The sequence below is a fragment of the Aptenodytes patagonicus genome, chromosome 13, assembly GCF_965638725.1.
Source record: "Aptenodytes patagonicus chromosome 13, bAptPat1.pri.cur, whole genome shotgun sequence".
NCBI classification, from domain to species: Eukaryota; Metazoa; Chordata; class Aves; order Sphenisciformes; family Spheniscidae; genus Aptenodytes; species Aptenodytes patagonicus.
Genome location: NC_134961.1, coordinates 9,838,956 through 9,857,363, shown reverse-complemented (window position 1 = coordinate 9,857,363; position 18,408 = coordinate 9,838,956). Strand labels below are relative to the sequence as shown.

At 44.4% G+C, this 18,408-nt stretch overlaps 1 protein-coding gene across 4 annotated transcripts in view; it reads right to left on the bottom strand.

The window, feature by feature from the left end:
- The window catches only part of MAD1L1 (mitotic arrest deficient 1 like 1), a 387,234-nt gene that overhangs the window by 131,357 nt on the left and 237,469 nt on the right, over nucleotides 1-18,408 (bottom strand). The window lies entirely within an intron of this gene.

Below are 18,408 nucleotides of genomic sequence, written 5' to 3'. Positions count from 1 at the left end.
TCACGACCATAAAAGTAATAAAACATGTGCTAATGCTGGCTTCCACGGCACTCTGCCCAGCTGAAACCCTATAGCACTGCCTGCATAAAAAGGCATTTTATATAGCAATATTTTTCCTTCAATTAAATCTCAGGACCTAAAGTGATTTTGTAAACATTAATTAACCCTCAAGAGCAGCATGAGGTAGGTATTATCCCAATTTTACCATTTCATTTTCATTAAAGACGTGCTAGAACTTTATATGGGGTTTTTTTTCATGCAAACCAGAGCAGAGACTGAGCAACTTCATCCTGAATTGCTGGTCATTGCAGGTAAGAGACCCCAGAAGATCCCATTCCCAAACATCTTTTACTGAAAATACTCCATCCACATACTGTGAAGCACCTTTGCCCACAGCAGGGAGTGAACTGCCGAAACTTGCTGTCCCAGAGCCTGGCAGCAGATGCAGCACTGGTTCAAAAATGGGTTTGACAAATTCATGGACAACAGGTCTGTAACTGGACCCTGACAGGGGAAGGCACGGACACATCCTCCAGCATCTCTGGCTGCTGGGAAAGTGGTGGGGAGTGTGGCCAAGTTTGTGGGCTCTCCCAAAAGAGCATCTTCCATCACTGCAGTCAGAGATGCTCTTCTGAGCTGGACGGACCACGGGTAAGGGCCAGCTGGGCACTTTTTATGTTCACATGCGATGTTTGCTACATCTCACAGCTGTTCCAGTGCCCTCTTGCAGGAACCATGCTGAAATTCTCCTTTAAAACCTCACTTTCTAGATGTTAGCTGGGCAGAAGGCAGCTGGAAGAGGTATGCTCACCCGCAGAGACGCAGGTGCCCGTGAGCAGTGTCGGGGTCTGGGCCCAGCAGTGCAGCCAGCAACGGGCAGGGGCTGCGGTGCTCACAGCTCCCCTGTGGTCCCCAAGGCTGGCTCCCCCTGCCAGCTGGATCCCAGGGCCATGCCGGGCAGATGAGCCCCGCCGTGGAGGAGAAGCAGCCAAAGCTGAGGCTGGCAGGACACCAGCAGTTATGTAGGCAAAGGGGAAGCACAGTTTAGAGCTGGGAGAAAACGTGGAGCGAAGTCCAAAAGTGCTTTTGGTCAAGAGCACGGGGTCCATGTGCTGGTGAGTATGAGGTTAATGCCTTCTTGCATCTACCACCAAAAATATAATTTAAAACTGCACAACTGGAAACCTTGAATTCCAGTGTGACTGGCATGGAAAGCATCAATATACCTGGAAACCAGCAGATGCCCTCACTGCTGTGTTTCCCAGAGAAAAAAAAAGGGGGTACAGTTTTTCCTCATAACTACTCTGAGAAACCAATATGGTGCTCCTCATGAGAAATCAGTTTAACCACATCTGTCCATCTGGGTAGAAGAGACGGTCACTATTTCACAGTGTAAGTACAAGTTAAAAACAAAGGGAGATCATATCTGTACCTGTATGTCCCAGGCCAAGAGGGAGTGGGAGGAACCCTGTAACACAGGAGGACACAGGAACCCCTAAAAGGCTGCCCTGGGGAAACTCAGGCACAGAAACCTTGGGTACCCTTCCTAGCTGTTTGTATTCCCCGCAGTCAGAGTACGTGGTCTTCCAGGCCTTGGCCACAGACCAGGCAGGTGATGCATGTTCTCATACTGCCCAAGCCTCGTGGTGCTCAGGAGACCTATGGGAACATCTGGGAGGGCAGCACTGTCCTGCAGCCCCACAGCAACAGGGCTTCGTGACCCCATTTCCATGGGGAGGTCGAGACAAACAGCCTGGACCTGACAGACAGGCCATTAGGACCAAGAGAAGAAATAATCCCACTGACAGCTTTGGCCGAGAGAAATTTAGGAGAGAACTGAAGGACTGAGACTACACGCAGCATCTTGGAGACGTAGAACAGCGGGAGCATGAAGACAGCTGTAACATCAGCTTATTAGATATATTCTCCCCAGCAACACACTGGCATTTACAAACCTGTTTCTGCACCCAGCTATCTAACTCCTCGTGCTATTTGCATTTCAGGACTCTTCCAGACAGGACAGGGCACTCCTCGTTCTCATGTTTGCCTTTCAAAGGAAGAGATTCAGCCCCAAAGTTTGCAATGGGGTTTACGCTGGCTGGCAAAAGGATGCTCTTAAAATCAGAGCTGCAGAGCCCGCTTCTCCCCGCGCAGCCCAGTACCGTGGTATTTCTGACAAGCCATGAAGGGCGGCTCTGGCCTCATCTCCCTCGCCGGCTGCAGCGCCAAGGTCAGGCAGAGATCACAACTCCTCGCGCCGGCTGCCACCACTATGCTGGCTCCAGCGCGCAGTGCAGAGATTGCCTGCGCTTTCGTACTGCACCATCACTGCAGACTCTCACGCAAAGGCACGAGACAGCAGAAGGATCTCAGTGTGGAAGAAAGCCGTGCAAACCTGGAGACTGCTGCTACCTTTCTGCTGGGACCGCTTTAACCCATGCTGCACTAGTCTGTTTATTTTGCAGGTTATTTACTCTTTTAAAACATCTCTCTGGCCTTTCTATAAAGCCCTGCCATGAAGCTGCAGTGCTTTGGTTCTTATAGCTCTTTCAGCCCATTTATCCTCTCTTTTTATAACAAGCCCCCTTAAAAAATCACGCTCTAAAACTTAGCACTAGGACTCAGCCTTCTTCTCAGGGCTCACCAGCGCTCCCAAGCACGTCAGTCTGAAGCTACACTGAGACAGGTGAATCTCTTAAAAACCCACTGTGATACGAAGGCTGTGACAGAATCCATCTCATTTAACATTTCTGGGAGATCACTAACATATTTGCTATGCTACTCACATTTTTGGGCTAGGGGCAGTAGCTTTCTCTATTCTACACAGCACACATCAAACCAGCACTCTTCTCCCTACAGCTAAAATATTAGTGTTGCTGGTTTATATTATAGTAATGCCTAAAGAAACCAAGTGAGACAGGGATCCTGGTGTGCTAGGTCCTGTACAAACCCCACAAGAAACTACCACCTAAAGCCCAAAAACCAGACAACAAAGCCTGAAGATGTGGTATGTGAGGGGAGCAGAGGTATGGAAAGATGCAGCCTCCAGTTTGAGGCTCCTTAGCAGCACCATGGCAGAAATGAAAAGAAAACATGTCTTCAGAGATGACCCTCCTCACCACCGGACTGTAGAGTTGCACCAAGCAGAGCATTACTTAAGTCTCCGGGAAGTTTACTGACATCCTATGGATTTTCAAATAAACGCAGGAAGCTTTCCATGGAAATGACCAGAGCCAATTTGTGATGGAAGGGATCAGACGCATGTGTATGTAATGCCAGACAGCCAAAACAGTATCACAACTTCAATCATTTGGAGTGTGTTTCCAAATTTCTGAAGGTTGGGAGTGACTTAGGTTGGCTCTAGGAAGAGTCATGGCTGGAAACTGCTAAATATAACAGACAGCAAAACAACATTAAAATCTCACTAGCATTTGAAGGAGATGAAACCCTAATTCTGGTAAGAAACCAGGAACTGAAAAAAGCAAACAGCCTCCTTCTGGAACTCTTTTAGCTCTGGAAAATGTAAATTGCTGGTTTTCTCCATCAACTGCTCTTCCCCCCACAATAAATTAGTCTTACTGATCAGAATTTTGTCCTTTCAGCTCTGCAACAGAAGCCTGGAAAATGGTGTTTCACGCACTAGGAGAGAAGACCTAAACCAGATTTTCCCATTTAGAAAATAATTTCTAAACTAGAGCCACCCATGAGGAAGACCAAACAGTGGCATTTGAAAGGCATGGTACAGAAGAGACTGCCACACTCGTTGAACAGGAGCTGGGACTCCCAGAACAACTGCCCAGGAGCAAGTCCAGATGCTGCTTCTGTGCTGAACCAACACAGGCAAGGAGGTATCGCTTAACTGAGTTAAAAAGCATCTTGCAACAAACAGTAACGTATCCCTGGTTTCTCCAAGAAGCATGAAAAGTATGCTTCAGGTTTGGAAACTTGGCCTGAATGTGAGAATCGACCGAATCCACTTAAGCTCATTGTGCCTTTATATAGAAATATGAGACATTTGGGAATGCAACCAATATATGACCTACAGACCATCCCTTTGTTGGAAAGAACAGTAAAATGCCACCCTGTCCCCAGTTCATTCAGTCGATAATTTGGTAGATCATTCTGCTCATCAACACGTCATGGTCAGTGTCTTGGAGAGCAAAGGTGATACATTACTGCTGGTTTCTCAGCAGCACCCCCCCTTTACCCCTATTTTTCCCAATACTTTAAAATTTGGAAATTGTAGAGATGTTGAAGAATAAATAACTTGAACTACAGAGAACTGCTGGCGTTCATTGATTCTTCTTTCAAGGAATAACATTGAGGCAGTAATTCAGATTTGTCAGAAAAATGTACACAAGAGCTTCAATTTAGGAGGAAGCAATAAAAACCTTGATTGATTGCACCCAAGTCTGGTTGACGCTTAGCAGTACAGTGAATTATTCAGTCCTGGAAAGTAAGATGCTAACTAGCTGATTTGGTGCTTAAGGCAGCAAAACCATTTTTGTGCTCTCAGAAGGGCACCGGACATTTTACGGAGATGATTTGTTGACTCCACATGTTAAAATGTTCTACAATCTGTGAAATAATGTTGTTTTGATGCATTATCCTCAGCCTTCCAGACACATGCCCCAGGGTATGCACAAGGGAAACTCTCTCGTCGACCACTGAGAAGAACCCACTACTTCTGTCCCAATCGCACAGTCATTATGTGAGACAGCCACCGCAGATGCAACACACAAATATTGTCTTAATGCAATATGCTCTAAGCACACACTGGGACATGGCAGAACTATTTAGTAAGACTCTGGCTATCAATAAACTTTCTGACAAAAGACTATGGAAAAGAGAATTTGCAACAGGGCCAATTTGCCATCTAGAACAGAGGTACACGCTCAAGACAGATGCTGCTGCCTTCCTTCCCACTTCCATCTCCCAGCTTGAAAAAAACCACCCCGAGGAGATAACTGTGCTGATGCTATGTGTCATTTTTTAAAACTAGATTATCAGCAAACAGTCAGTATGTTGGTCTACACGTTGAAATTATAGCTCAAAAACTTCCTAAGTAATCTCCCCATTAGAGAAGAATCAGTCAAGTGACGAAGCAATGAATGAAGACAGGATTGCTTTAATCTCTGAGAAACAGAAACTTTTCCTTTAGAAGAGGAGTTGTTTAAAAGAACAATGAAAGCTGCCAGTGACAGCACCTTGAAAAGGGCTGAACTTATTCTGGCATCTCTCCTCCTGGTTGTTTGAAAACTGCACACTCCCAATTCAGGGATGTCTTTCTCCAGGAGCTATAAAAGCTTTTCTCTCTACTCGACTCACTTTCACAGGCCCACAGGTAAGAATAAAACACTTAAAACCATGTGGACTACTTTATACTTGATGAAACATTCAGTGCTTAACAACTCCATTTAAGATCTATTCATCTACTGCAGATACTTCTAATCAGAAGGTAGAACTGGTAGCAAAGGGAATAGTCTCAACTGTTGTGAATATGTTTATCTAACATCACTAATGATTCATACGTTCATACGTCCCAAGGAGGCAATGACTGTCAGGATACAATGTCAGCAAGCACTGTCAAGGATTTTCAGCTGACTTCACATCCTCATAGGCTCCTCCTGTTTAACGCATTTGAAAGCAAAGAAGTCAAAACCCACAGATGAGGCTGACGTGCACTTAAGTGCCTTATTTTTTCATAGTCTTGATGTCTATCAACCTTAAAAGATTGTGATTTCTGAGCAGCACAATAAATTCTGGCGGAGCATATGGACAGCTGAGCTTAATCGCTACTCGCTTGCAATGCAGCAGATTGTGCTTGCCCCTGCTGAGAAAAGGCTGATGATTGGAAGCTCTTCAAGGAAAGGACCATTTCTTCTTTGTGCGACTCTCACACACAGTGAGCATCACCCAAATACAAGCAATACACACTGCTGCTTTCTTAGCTAAGGAATTTGTTTCCAAGCTGACTTCTTAAGAGAAAAATCTCAAAGGTTTCCGGCCTGGGACACATTATTCAATACCGGGGAACTTAAATAGAAACAATGTAAGGAGCTTAGTAGATTGCATCAGCTTTAAAGGAATAATGTGTCAGTAGTTACCTTGGAAGAACATCCCAAATAAAGACTGCATCTATCTGTAGGAGGCAGATGGGAAAGTTTCTTAAATACAGATATAAAACATAAAGCATCAGTTGGAGGGGTGATGGGAGTGTTTGAAAACCATCCAACTGGCCAGCAAATGCTCTTGCTTCCATTTGCTACCTCTTGTAGGCAAAAAGTAGCTTAAATTGTGAACACTAACACATAGCAGATAACTGGGTGTGGCAGATAATGCATGCGGTGAATGTCCAAAACTGAACTTCTGAACTCTCGAGCAGAAGCCTGCTACTTGCACGCTGCAAGCACAGCCTGGCTGTTAATTTTGGTAAGACCTGGACTAAACCAAAAGTGGCACATCCAAAGACAGAGAGGCATGAGACAGAATCACTGCTTAAGAGGCTGATCAGAAGCTGATCAATGATTTAGACTATTTAGATTTGGAAAGTCAGGGGCTTGGGGTTCCAGAAAGGTGGTGCTGAAAAGAAGGGTTCCCAAAAAGAGAAGTGGTCTCAGAAAGAAGAGGGCCTGGAAAGAAGGTGGTGATGATCCTCTCTGCAGGAAAGATCCTGGAAGTGGAGGAAGATCCTGGAGATCAGAGAGATGCACAAGGATGAAGGCCAGGGGATGTCCAGGGACCTTGGCCAGTAAGGACTGTGACTGCGAGCAGACACGACTTTCTGCCCAACTATCCCACACCAGCAGTGATCTCTCTGTGGGGAAGGAATGTTGAGCCCGAGAGAAGGCGGCGCCGAGGTGAGGGAGCAAACAAACAACTGTGTGAAAAAACAAAGTGAGGTAAAATGTCTGATATTATTGGTTCTAAAATAAACCCCAGCGTCCAGATCTACCATGGGTTGCTGCTTATTCTGTCCCACCCGTGCCTGTCTCCTGTCTTTGTTTTGTGAAAAAACATTACCCAAGGCCTCTGGCCGGTCTCTCACTGTGTCAGGCTCCAGCTACTGAATTCTTGCAAAATCCAAGTTTCTGATCCTTGCGCTGCTAGAAGGGGACCTGCAAGCTTATTCTTGGGATTCAGGAGTGCCTCCTCCTGACTGCAGATCCTTTACACAGTTCAAGCTGCAACAGAAATGCACTCCTCTTCCAAGGCTTCAGGTTTCTGGAATTACTGTTTTGCTTTTCCAAAAACATGTGGTATTTGTGAGTAAACACAGCCACACACACACACAGGCTTTGCACACAGCTAATAAATACCCTGTTGCTTTTACTGAATTATGAAAGCGGAAAAGTCACAAATCATTAGAAGTCGTCTTTGAATGTTTTTATCTTCAGCTTACAGTTAATGGTATAGCATTTATGTCAAGAATTGTCTGCTGTTAGTCCTGCATCGATACCCCTTGGAAATTTTACTCAAAGATGGAGAACAAAAAAACAGCGAGAAGGCAAAATTGGAATTTATCACCAGATAAAGTCCCCATCTATAGCTCTTGTTGCAGCAGCTTATTAACTAGAGTCAGCCTGGCTATACAGGTGAGCAGCTTCTCCTGATCTACCTTTATTTTATTTTTACTTTAACAGCTTTTTTTTTTTTTTTTTTTTTTTTTAATAATTTTGGTTACTCAACTCTCTCCTACAAAAGCATATAGGAGGCATTTCCGCCCTCAGTACAAGGCAGTCTCAGAAAGCTTAATCCTACCTCAGGAAATGCCATTTTAATGGAAATTCTGTTTCTTGGTTTTGTTCTTTTTGTTTCTTTGCTCAGGCTTGTTAAAGTGATTAGAGTAAAACCCAAAGTAAACTGCATCCCAAAGAATTCCCTCTGTACCCAGCGCAGAAAGCGCTGACCAGCCCTGGCTCCCTCTGTCACAGAAGATAACTACACCAAGGGATCTCTAAAGCCCTTGGAACAGGAGCTGTATTAACAAAAATGGATTGCAAAGATGAGACAAAGCAAGCTAACAAATAAGCAACAACCACCACCTGCTCCTCATAGCTTTGCCAGTATGCACACACTCGAAATCAAAAACAGCTGGGGGGAAAAAGAAACAGAAGGTGCTGGATGTTGGGCAAAGGCTCACTTGTTCCCACCAGGTCTCATGCCGGTTCCCTCCCTTCTTTCCCACATTTCTCTCTCCGTCATCTTTGTGTGTACATCTGCAACATGCACAACCCTGAAACCTGGCAGCAAAAATTCACTTGGGCAACCTTTTCATCCTTCTCTTAGCCAGTTCTTAGTCCAACTCCTGCTACTTCTTCCCCAAAACAGGAAGATCTTTCTCCTTGCCCCAGTAATGTGACCTCTTGTCCATACACCTTGATTCAGGCAACCCTTCTTCTATGGCCTCCTGAACACCCATGTTAGCCATTTCCAGAACAGCGAGGGTGAAGATAATCTGTGTTAGTCTGAGTTATGCCTCTTCATCCCCAGTAACTCCTCTATAGTTCCCACCAGCACAACAGATTTCAGATCCTTACCCTCACATGCAATGACATGAGTAATCCCACATTGCCTTCCCCACTCCATCAGTAATGCCACCTCCGACACCTGGACCAGCTGCTCCTCCCACAAGGACTTCTACAGGGCTTTTTCTTTCCCTTCCTGAGCTGATCCGCCACACTACACGTACTCATTGATATTCCTCCCTATGGCCCTCTTTTACCGCAGCACCTACAGCAAATTAGCAATGAGACAGAGAGTCGGTTGGAGCTAGGATGTATTGCAGACAAAAAAGTTCTAATCACCCTAATCACGCTGCTCTAACACCAGACCATATCTTTTCATACAACATGTAAGACATTTTGGGCACTGCTGCAATATGAGTAATAAAATAAAATGTCTCACCAGTGGTGCTGAAGCCCTTCAGGTACAGTTTTAAAAAGAAGATCTTTTCTCTATACCCACTTTCAAATGCATTATCCCCTGACGTATACAAGACTATAATTTGCATTGAGTGAGGCATTCAGATGAGGTCTGGGATGCAAACAAACGTGACAAGAAGGTTAAGAGTCAGGACAGCAAGACATGGAATGGCATGGAGTTGGTATAATCTAGAAGAAAAAATGCATTCAAACATACACTGTCCTTTTCAATTGCTGCTCTTCCTTCTACTGAAATGGAAGAAAATCACAGTCTGCTCTAGGATGGTTTGCTACCACCTAGAGTTTTGAATTCCAGGGTTTCTACACTAGTTTTTTCAAGTCAAGGATTCCAGTCTTTCCAGAGAACATAGACACATCTTTCCAGGCACACAGATTCTGAAAACAGCCCCAAAGAGCTTATAGTTTGAGTTATAAAAATTATTTTTCAGAGTTAAGACTTAACTTCACAGTGAGAAATGCTGGCTGTCATAGATCTGGATTTCAAAAAACATTTTATCAACTTTCCCATACAAAGGAAGTAACTTTGGTTAAGAATACTGTTAAGAAGTTCTTGTGGTTTAACCCCAGCCAGCAACTCAGCCCCACCCAGCCGCTCGCTCACTCCCCCCTGGTGGGATGGGGGAGAGAATCAGAAGAGTAAGGGTAAGAAAACTCATGGGTTGAGATAAAGACAGTTCAATAGGTAAAGCAAAAGTCGCGCACGCAAGCAAAGCAAAACAAGGAATTCATTCACTCCTTCCCATCGGCAGGCAGGTGTCCAGCCATCCCCAGGAAAGCAGGGCTCCGTCACGCTAACGGTGACTTGGGAGGACAAACACCATCGCTCCGAACGTCCCTCCCTTCCTTCTTCCCCCAGCTTTATATGCTGAGCATGACGTCACATGGTGTGGAATATCCCTTGGGTCAGTTGGGGTCAGCTGTCCCGGCCGTGTCCCCTCCCAGCTTCTTGTGCACCCCCAGCACTCGCTGGTGGGGTGGGGTGAGGAGCAGAAAAGGCCTCGACTCTGTGTCAGCACTGCTCAGCAGTAACTAAAACATCCCTGTGTTATCAACACTGTTTCCAGCACAAATCCAAACCATAGCCCCATACTAGCTACGATGAAGAAAATTAACTCTATCCCAGCCAAAACCAGCACATTCTAAGAACTAAAACATCAGTGTGTCATCAACATTGTTCTCATCCTAAATCCAAAACACAGCACTTCACCAGCTACTGGGAAGAAAATTAACTCTATCCCAGACAAAACCAGCACGGTTATTCACCAGAAAGAGACACTGCAGTTTTGCTTAGATGTGTTGAATATGCAGAACCCTCTTTTCTTTGTTATACTCTTTCTCAAGTAAGAGACCTGAGTATCTAAAACATCCAAATATCGATTCAGAGGGTACATTTGCTTCCAGCTTCTCAGGACAAATAGGCAAATGTTTGATTTTCCCTCCCTTTTCATCATTTGATTGGGTTACTTTATTTAAGTAAGTTGTAGGATCCCTGATGAAAAGAGCTCTTTTCCCCTTCTCCAGGAGCTTGGGAAAGCTCTCCTCCATCTCCTTCCTCCTCCCCACCTGGTGATGATTGCCTTTTGGTCCCAGGTTTCCTCACCCAGCTCCTCAGGGAGCTGGAGTCTTCTCCCTTGGTCCCCATGCAGAAGGGAGTTGCTTTGTGTCCTTTTATTCCTTGAGCATTAAAAGTTTCTACAGACTTGGGATTAACAAACATTAGAAAGGTCCCAGCCAGTGAGAACAGGGCTGTCACAGAGCAGCTTGCTGTGCATACAAAGAAACCCTTGACTAGAAGAGTCAGCAATGCAAGGAGAATTAAAAAGCACAGTTAAATAACCCTAAATCCTAATGCATATTTATAAACTTCATTACATCAAAACTAAATCAATACCCCTCACTAGTTACATATGGCCTGAGAAAGTAAGAGCTGGTAACTTGTTTTTGCTTCACCCGTTGTACTGATGAGATCTGGAAAGTCTCCATACGGGAATAAATTCCTGGGCTGAGAAGAGGAATTTCAAGCTGTAACCTAGCAGGGTAAGATGGAGCGGAGCGGAGAAGCAGCCATTCACACCATGCGGACGGCACAAGGGATCCACCTGAGCCTTGTCTACAGAGAAAAGTTTCAGTTTAAACCCTTCTACTCCCATGACAGAGAAAAACATTTCTGACACGAGGGCAGGTTTTTCCATTTATGTTGCACCTCTGTAGGTGGCATAAGCTACATCCCCCCAGCCATTTCATACCCCATGTGCTGTGTGAGGCTGTCCACGTGGGAGACATATCAGCACAACCATCTGCTTAAATACACTTTCTTAGTTTCCACTGGGGGAAAATACTCCTTGGTTGCCTGCAAAGCTTCAACTACTATTCATCCATTCTTTCTTAAATGCAATTTGAACCAAAGATAGGAGAAAATGCTTAGGAACGTCAGACTGGGATCACCGGCCCATTAGCAAAATGACTCTGTCAACTGCTAAACCTGCCTTATACCAGTTCATCTCCAACACATCTTCTTTAGTCAAGCTTAGACTTCTACAAAGTTGAACCAAAACCAATTTGACTCTATCTTGAAATATATCTGGAAGATGCAAAACTGTGCAGACATCAGTGCATGACTTAATAGTCTGAAATACAACTGTCCTGCCTCCTGTTTGATTTTATTTCACCAGTTTTACTTCACCATGCTAATGGACTGGAGAGTGACAAGCACATTTTGCACAGAGATGTGAAGGGGCAATGATTTTAAATTTTACTGCCAAGTTTTCCCAGAATTATGACTGCCAGGTCAACCTATAAACTGTTAAGACCCTACAAAACCTCATTCAAAAGAAAGTACTTCCTGCTGTATAAAATTCAAGCTTTGATGTTTATCATCACTTTCCTCATCGTCAACATGAATCACAACATTTTTATGAAAGAAAATAGTGAATGAGGAGAAATTCTGGTTTTCTAGCGTTTCTCAGTGGGAAACTAGTTCTCCAGCCTCCGTATAACAAACCAGCGAGGAGAGGACAGTTCAGCCTTACACAGCAGCTATCACAGCATGCTCTTGCACTGCAGTAGTTACTTCATTCCCATGAAGTTTTAACTAGATAACACATGTATAACTCAGAAACACAGACTAGCTGCAGTTAAGAAGGCATCTTTTCAACTTTATTTGCGCAAACCTGAAAGACAGCCTTTCCGTACTTCACTAACTACAGATTTTCAGATGGCATCTTTAAGCACACAATCACACCGACTTTCACAGGTCAGATCACATTTGCTATGGAGGAACGCTTTTTTCCTTCGTTAGACTTTTTTAGCAATTACCTGGTCGTTTTTCATATTTCAGTTACTGTTTTGTTTTTAATGCAGTTTTAATACCTTAAAATTACTGCTACTTCAGCTGCAATCTTCAGCGGTACACAGGTTCTGCAAGGGAGCTGAAGGCACTTATTCTGAGTTGCTTTCACAGGCAGAACCCCCAAATGGTTTGGGATGCATCTGGGATGTACTGACAGAAACCAGGGAGTTTCTGCCTGAAACTGATATTGAATAGTAGGTGAGAACCTCAGATTTCATCTGCCTGAACCAGGAAAAAGTGGCCTCAAGAATAACAATAAAAATCTTACTTGCACACATTTATACATTTTTATCCTCCAGCAGATCAACAGCAAAAAAAAAGATCAAGAGAGGTGATAAGGGAAAAGCACATTTGATGTTAGTGATTTCAGAAAAAAAATATTATCTTCTGTAATCACTGTAAAAGGAGTACAAATCTCTGCCATCGTCTTGCTTAACAGAGCTCAACAATGCTTACATTTCACTTGAGAGGAAACATCCGTTTCCGTTATTTCAGCCCACTCAATCACTCCTCTACTTTCTTCTCCAGCTTAAAACCTTGAATCGGATGAATTCACCTACTGAAGTTTGCAAATTACTAATCACCCATCGGCAGTATTGATCTGCACATTTTGCATTTACTGCAGTCGGAATGAGACAGCACTGGCTGGTGAATAGACTGTGAAGACCGAAAAATGAGATTAACCAGCTAGCATCATACAGATCAAGTTATCTGCTGCCTTGTTCACTTTTCATGAAGCTTCCAGAATGCAGCAAGCTGAATCCCCTTAACTCGCAAAACAGGACTGATACATAACTCCATTAGAAGAAAAGATCAGAAAAAGCAAGTAACACAATTTCATGGAAAACAGGTCTTGTCAAATAGAGTTGAAAAGATTTCAAGTCTAGTTAATGAAGATAACTGTGTTGACATAACAGAATGGGAGTTCTATAAAATATTTGCCTTGGTATCAAAATCGCATTTTCTTTTAAAATGAGCATGATGCAAAATCAGACTACGGCAGTTTTTAAATGGACCCAAAGCTGATGAACATTCCCAGTTACTTCCAATAGGAATTGCTTCTTTGGCCAATCATATGCAGCATACATTCTCTACGATACATAAGAAAATAATAAATCCTTACTAAAACATGCAGATAACACAAAGGCAAAATTGTTGCAAACAACAAAGCCCATAAAGATAGCTTAGAAATCTGATTGTGCTGAGCACAATCATTGCACATGAATTCAAACGCATCATGAGACATCCCGAAGCGCAGAATATAGTCTCAGGTATACAACACAGCAGGTGCTTGCTGGAAGACAATGTCTGCGAGGAGGGCTTTTGGTCATGGTTAATAACTAAGGGTTACCTCCAATTTAATGCTATATAGAAAAAAAAAAAAAAAGGAACAGCGAGAATCTTTACGTACCTACGTAGAAAACTGAGTACGACTCGAGCAACAATATTGTCTCTGAATGCAGCATTGATGAGACCACTACAGTGATAATGCATCCAGGTGAGGTGTGCATGCGTAAGAGGGCTGCTGAAAATTAAGGAAAGTTGTGAGAAGATTTCCATGAATGATTCATGGCCTGAAAAACACGGCTTAAAATGAGAAATGAATGGAAATCAAACAATTTCATTTACTATGGAGAAGGCTGAAGCAATTTGATCAGGGTCTTGGGTGAAAATCTGACACTAGATGGTTCTTTAATCTAGCAAACTAAAGCATAGCGAGAACCCAATGGCTCATGGTGAAGTCCACAAACTGGAAATAATAGATACTTTTAATAGGGATGGCTAACCAGGGAAACCAATACATTGTCTATTGCATAGCATCTTTAAATCAATATTTGATAGCTTATTAAAAAGAGGCTGTCAAGCAACCACAAGTCACTGGGTAGAGATTTCTCTAAGTGAAACTATATTTTTTGCGTTATATAGCAGATCAGACTAAATGGGTATTCTTTTTGGCCATAAACCTCTTAATTCAACTCATTCCACTTCCTCCAATTCAAAAAAAGTGTTACCCAATACTTTCATCCATTCTCTCATATCATTAATCCCCCCTTTTACTTTCTAAGCCTCCAGACAATTCTGTAACTTCAGCATTTATTCCTCTTAGACATAACAAGAACCTAGATGTTATCACTGACAGTTTAATCTTTTTCAAGGGGAGTTTTAATTTGTAGAGAAATTATATTAGAATCAATGCCTCTAAATATAAAAATACTTTCAAATCTATGTTCATTTGATATTTTAATATTTCAGAGTGGCAGAGCTGCTCAAATCCTCAGGTGATGGAAAAGCAGAATGACACTTAAGATATAGCCACTGCGATCGTGCTTTTTTTCCCTAAAGAAAATGTCTTTTTCACAGTCGTAATGACAACTTGCACATGCACATGCTGATCCATACAGATGTAACCCAGCTCATTGGAAAACTACAAGGGTTATTTGGTGATTAGAGTGCAAAAAATCAGAGAACAGAAAGAGGGTTGTCACCTGCCATCATTCTTGGTCACTAGGCTTTAAATTGGAGAGTCTCCATCCTGATTTAAAGGGAGTAAAGTTAGTTTAAGGACTTCTACTTTTCTGTGAGATGGTGAAGAGAGAAACAAAGATGGATTGAGATGTGAAAGCTCAAGAAACGAAGTCACAAAACATAAACGCATCTCTACATACATCCCTCTTGACCACATGCATACACATTCTTTGTAAAATAACCATTCTGCACACAAGTTCATCTTCATTAAAGTCAAGAGCTTTAACAAACTATTTCTCATGTTTCCATCTAACACCCTGCTACAGTCACCCATCCATCTTCCACAGCTGCCCTCTGAAGGCAGCATCTGCCATCTAGTTTTGAGCACCTTTGGAGACAAGAAGGCACCTAAAGGACTGCAGAGTGGAAGTGGAATAGGGAAGCAAACAGCTTGAACAAGCACAATTTACCCCTGTAATCTCAGATTATTTCTGTTCTAGCATGCACGTATCATGGTAACGATAACATGATTGTGGTTCTTCACGTCCATCAAGCAGAGGTTCAGACAGATAAATAATTATGGTTCTGACCTCAGTAAATACCTGGAACATCATGAGCTGGCACACTGAGAAAGCCAGCTTCAGCGGTCAGCTACAAACTGATCTTTTGCAATAGATAAACCTGGTCGACTAATCTCAAGGTTGGTGCCCCCCCAACTACCTCCTAGGCAGTGCTAGTAATTCTAATCCATGTTAAAAAAGCCCTGCAGGAGACCATAACATGGCTGCCTCTATACAAAAAAGAAAAAATCCCAAACATTCCTAATTCCTCAATACACGCCTGCTTTCTCTGGATCAGTAATAAGCTTGTCCATGCTGAACTTGAAAATACTATTCAATTTTATGAATTCTGCCTGGATCCTTACCAACTGCAAACTCTAATTTGTTCTCTGAATGCTATCGCAACTGTTAAGAACTGATCAGTGCCTTCACTTCGGCTCTGCAGCCTGTATGTTAAGTTAAACCACGCACAAACGTGTTTGCTTCTCTCAAAAGCTGTTAAATGAGAGAGGCTCCTATTCAAAACAAAGCGCTACTAGGCAAAGAACCAGTGAAGTCAGGAGTACTGCTCTGCCAGGTGAGATGGTCAGCAAATATTGGGTTACCAGGTCAGGCAGTCCTGCAACCTCCTTGGGAAGAGCACGTGGCCCCAAGGGCTCAAATTCTGCAAAGATCAACCGGCTGTGCCCAAGAAGGGCCAAAGCTGCTCAGGTCCAGGTAAACTTAACTGCACCAGAATCTGACAATGTACCAAACCTGGTGGATTTAGACAGGTGTAATAGATAGTCAAGGGAAATTTGTTACTGAAAAAACATTTTCTTTCAACACTGAATTGCTTCCCTCCTGCTGTGTTCTTCAAACCACACTGCGTCAACAGGGGCTACCACAGCCAAGGCCCTGAGCATCCCCTTCGCAGCACAAGGGACCAAGTTTCAGGGCAATTATCCATAAATTCCACAGAAGCCACTTACTCACGCCCTGTCATACCCACAACAGAGCTAGGATTTGTAACGTTTGTAACAAGGGGAGGCGGTGGGGTAGCCCTGTACGTTAGGTAGTGTTTTGAATGTCTAGAGCTTGATGATGGTGACGATAGAGTGTTTATGGGTAAGAGTTGGGGGAAGGCCAACAAGGCAGGTATCATGGTGGGAGTCTGTTGCAGACTGTCCAACCAGGATGAAGAGGCAGGCGAAACATTCTATAAGCAGCTGGGGGAAGTCTCACAATCACTAGCCCTTGTTCTCATGGGGGACTTCAACTTACCAGTTGTCTGCTGGAAATACAATACAGCAGAGAGGAAACAGTCTAGGAGGTTCCTGGAGTGTGTGGAAGGTGACTTCCTGACACAGCTGGTGAGGGAGCCAACTAGGGAAGGCGCCCCGCTGGACCTGTGGTTTGAAGAGACGGGCTTGTGGGTGGTGTGACGGTTGGAGGCCGTCTTGGGCATAGCGATCACGAAACGATAGTTTTTGATTCTCAGAGAAGTAACGAGGGGGTCAGCAGAACTGCCGCCTTGGACTTCCGGAGGGCAGATTTATGTTCCTGTTGAGGAGCCTGGTTGACAGAGTCCCTTGGGAGGCAGTCCTGAAGGGCAAAGGAGCCCCATGTGCCAAAAGACGAGCCAGCAGGGAAGAAGACTGGCCTGGCTGAACAGAGAGCTTTGGCTGGAACTCAGGAAAGAAAAGAGAGTTTACGACCTTTGGAAGAAGGGGCAGGCAACTCAGGAGGACTACAAGGATGTCGTGAGGTTATGCAGGGAGAAAATTAGAAGGGCCAAAGCCCACCTAGAACTTAATCTGGCTGCTGCCGTAAAAGACAATAAAAAATGTTTCTATAAATACATTAGCAACAAAAGGAGGGCTAAGGAGAATCTCCATCCTTCATTGGATGCGGGGGGAAACATAATGACAAAGGATGAGGAAACGGCTGAGGTACTTAATGCCTTCTTTGCCTCAGTCTTTAATAGTAAGACCAGCTGTTCTCCGGGTACCCAGCCCCCTGAGCTGGAAGACAGGGAAGGGAAGCAGAATGAAGCTCCCGTAATCCAAGGGGAAATGGTTAGTGACCTGCTACACCACTTAGACACACACGTCTATGGGGCTGGATGGGATCCACCCAGGGGTACTGAGGGAGCTGGCGGATGTGCTCACCAAGCCACTTTCAGTCCTTTGTCAGCAGTCCTGGCTAACCGGGGAGGTCCCCATTGACTGGAGGTTGGCAAACGTGACGCCCATCTACAGGAAGGGCCAGAAGGAGCATACGGGGAACTACAGGCCTGTCAGTCTGACCTCGGTGCCAGGGAAGGTTATGGACCAGATCATCTTGAGCGCCATCACACGGCACGTACAGGAGAACCAGGTGATCAGGCCCAGTCAGCATGGGTTTATGAAAGGCAGGTCCTGCTTGACTAACCTGATCTCCTTCTATGACAAGGTGACCCGCTTAGTGGATGAGGGAAAGGCTGTGGATGTTGTCTACCTAGACTTTAGTAAAGCCTTTCCCACACCATTTCCCACAGCAGCCTCCTGGGGAAACTGGTTTGGACGGGCATATTCTTCGCTAGGTAAAAAAACTGGCTGGACGGCCGGACCCAAAGAGTTGTGGTGAATGGAGTTAAATCCAGTTGGTGGTCGGTCACAAGTGGTGTTCCCCAGGGCTCAGTACTGGGGCCAGTTCTGTTTAATGTCTTTATCAATGATCTGGACGAGGGGATCGAGTGCACCCTCAGTAAGTTTGCAGATGACACCGAGTTAGGCGGGAGTGTTGATCTGCTCAAGGGTAGGAAGGATTTACAGAGGGAGCTGAATATGCTGGATCGATGGGCTGAGGCCAACTGTATGAGATTCAACAAGGCCAAGTGCCGGGTCCTGCACTTCAGCCACAACAACCCCACACAACGCTACAGGCTTGGGGAAGAGTGGCTGGAAAGCTGCCTAGCAGAAAAGGACCTGGGGGTGTTGCTTGACAGCCGGCTGACTATGAGCCGGCAGTGTGCCCAGGCAGCCAAGAAGGCCAATGGCATCCTGGCCTGTATCAGAAATAGTGTGGCCAGCAGGAGTAGGGAAGTGATCGTGCCCCTGTACTCGGC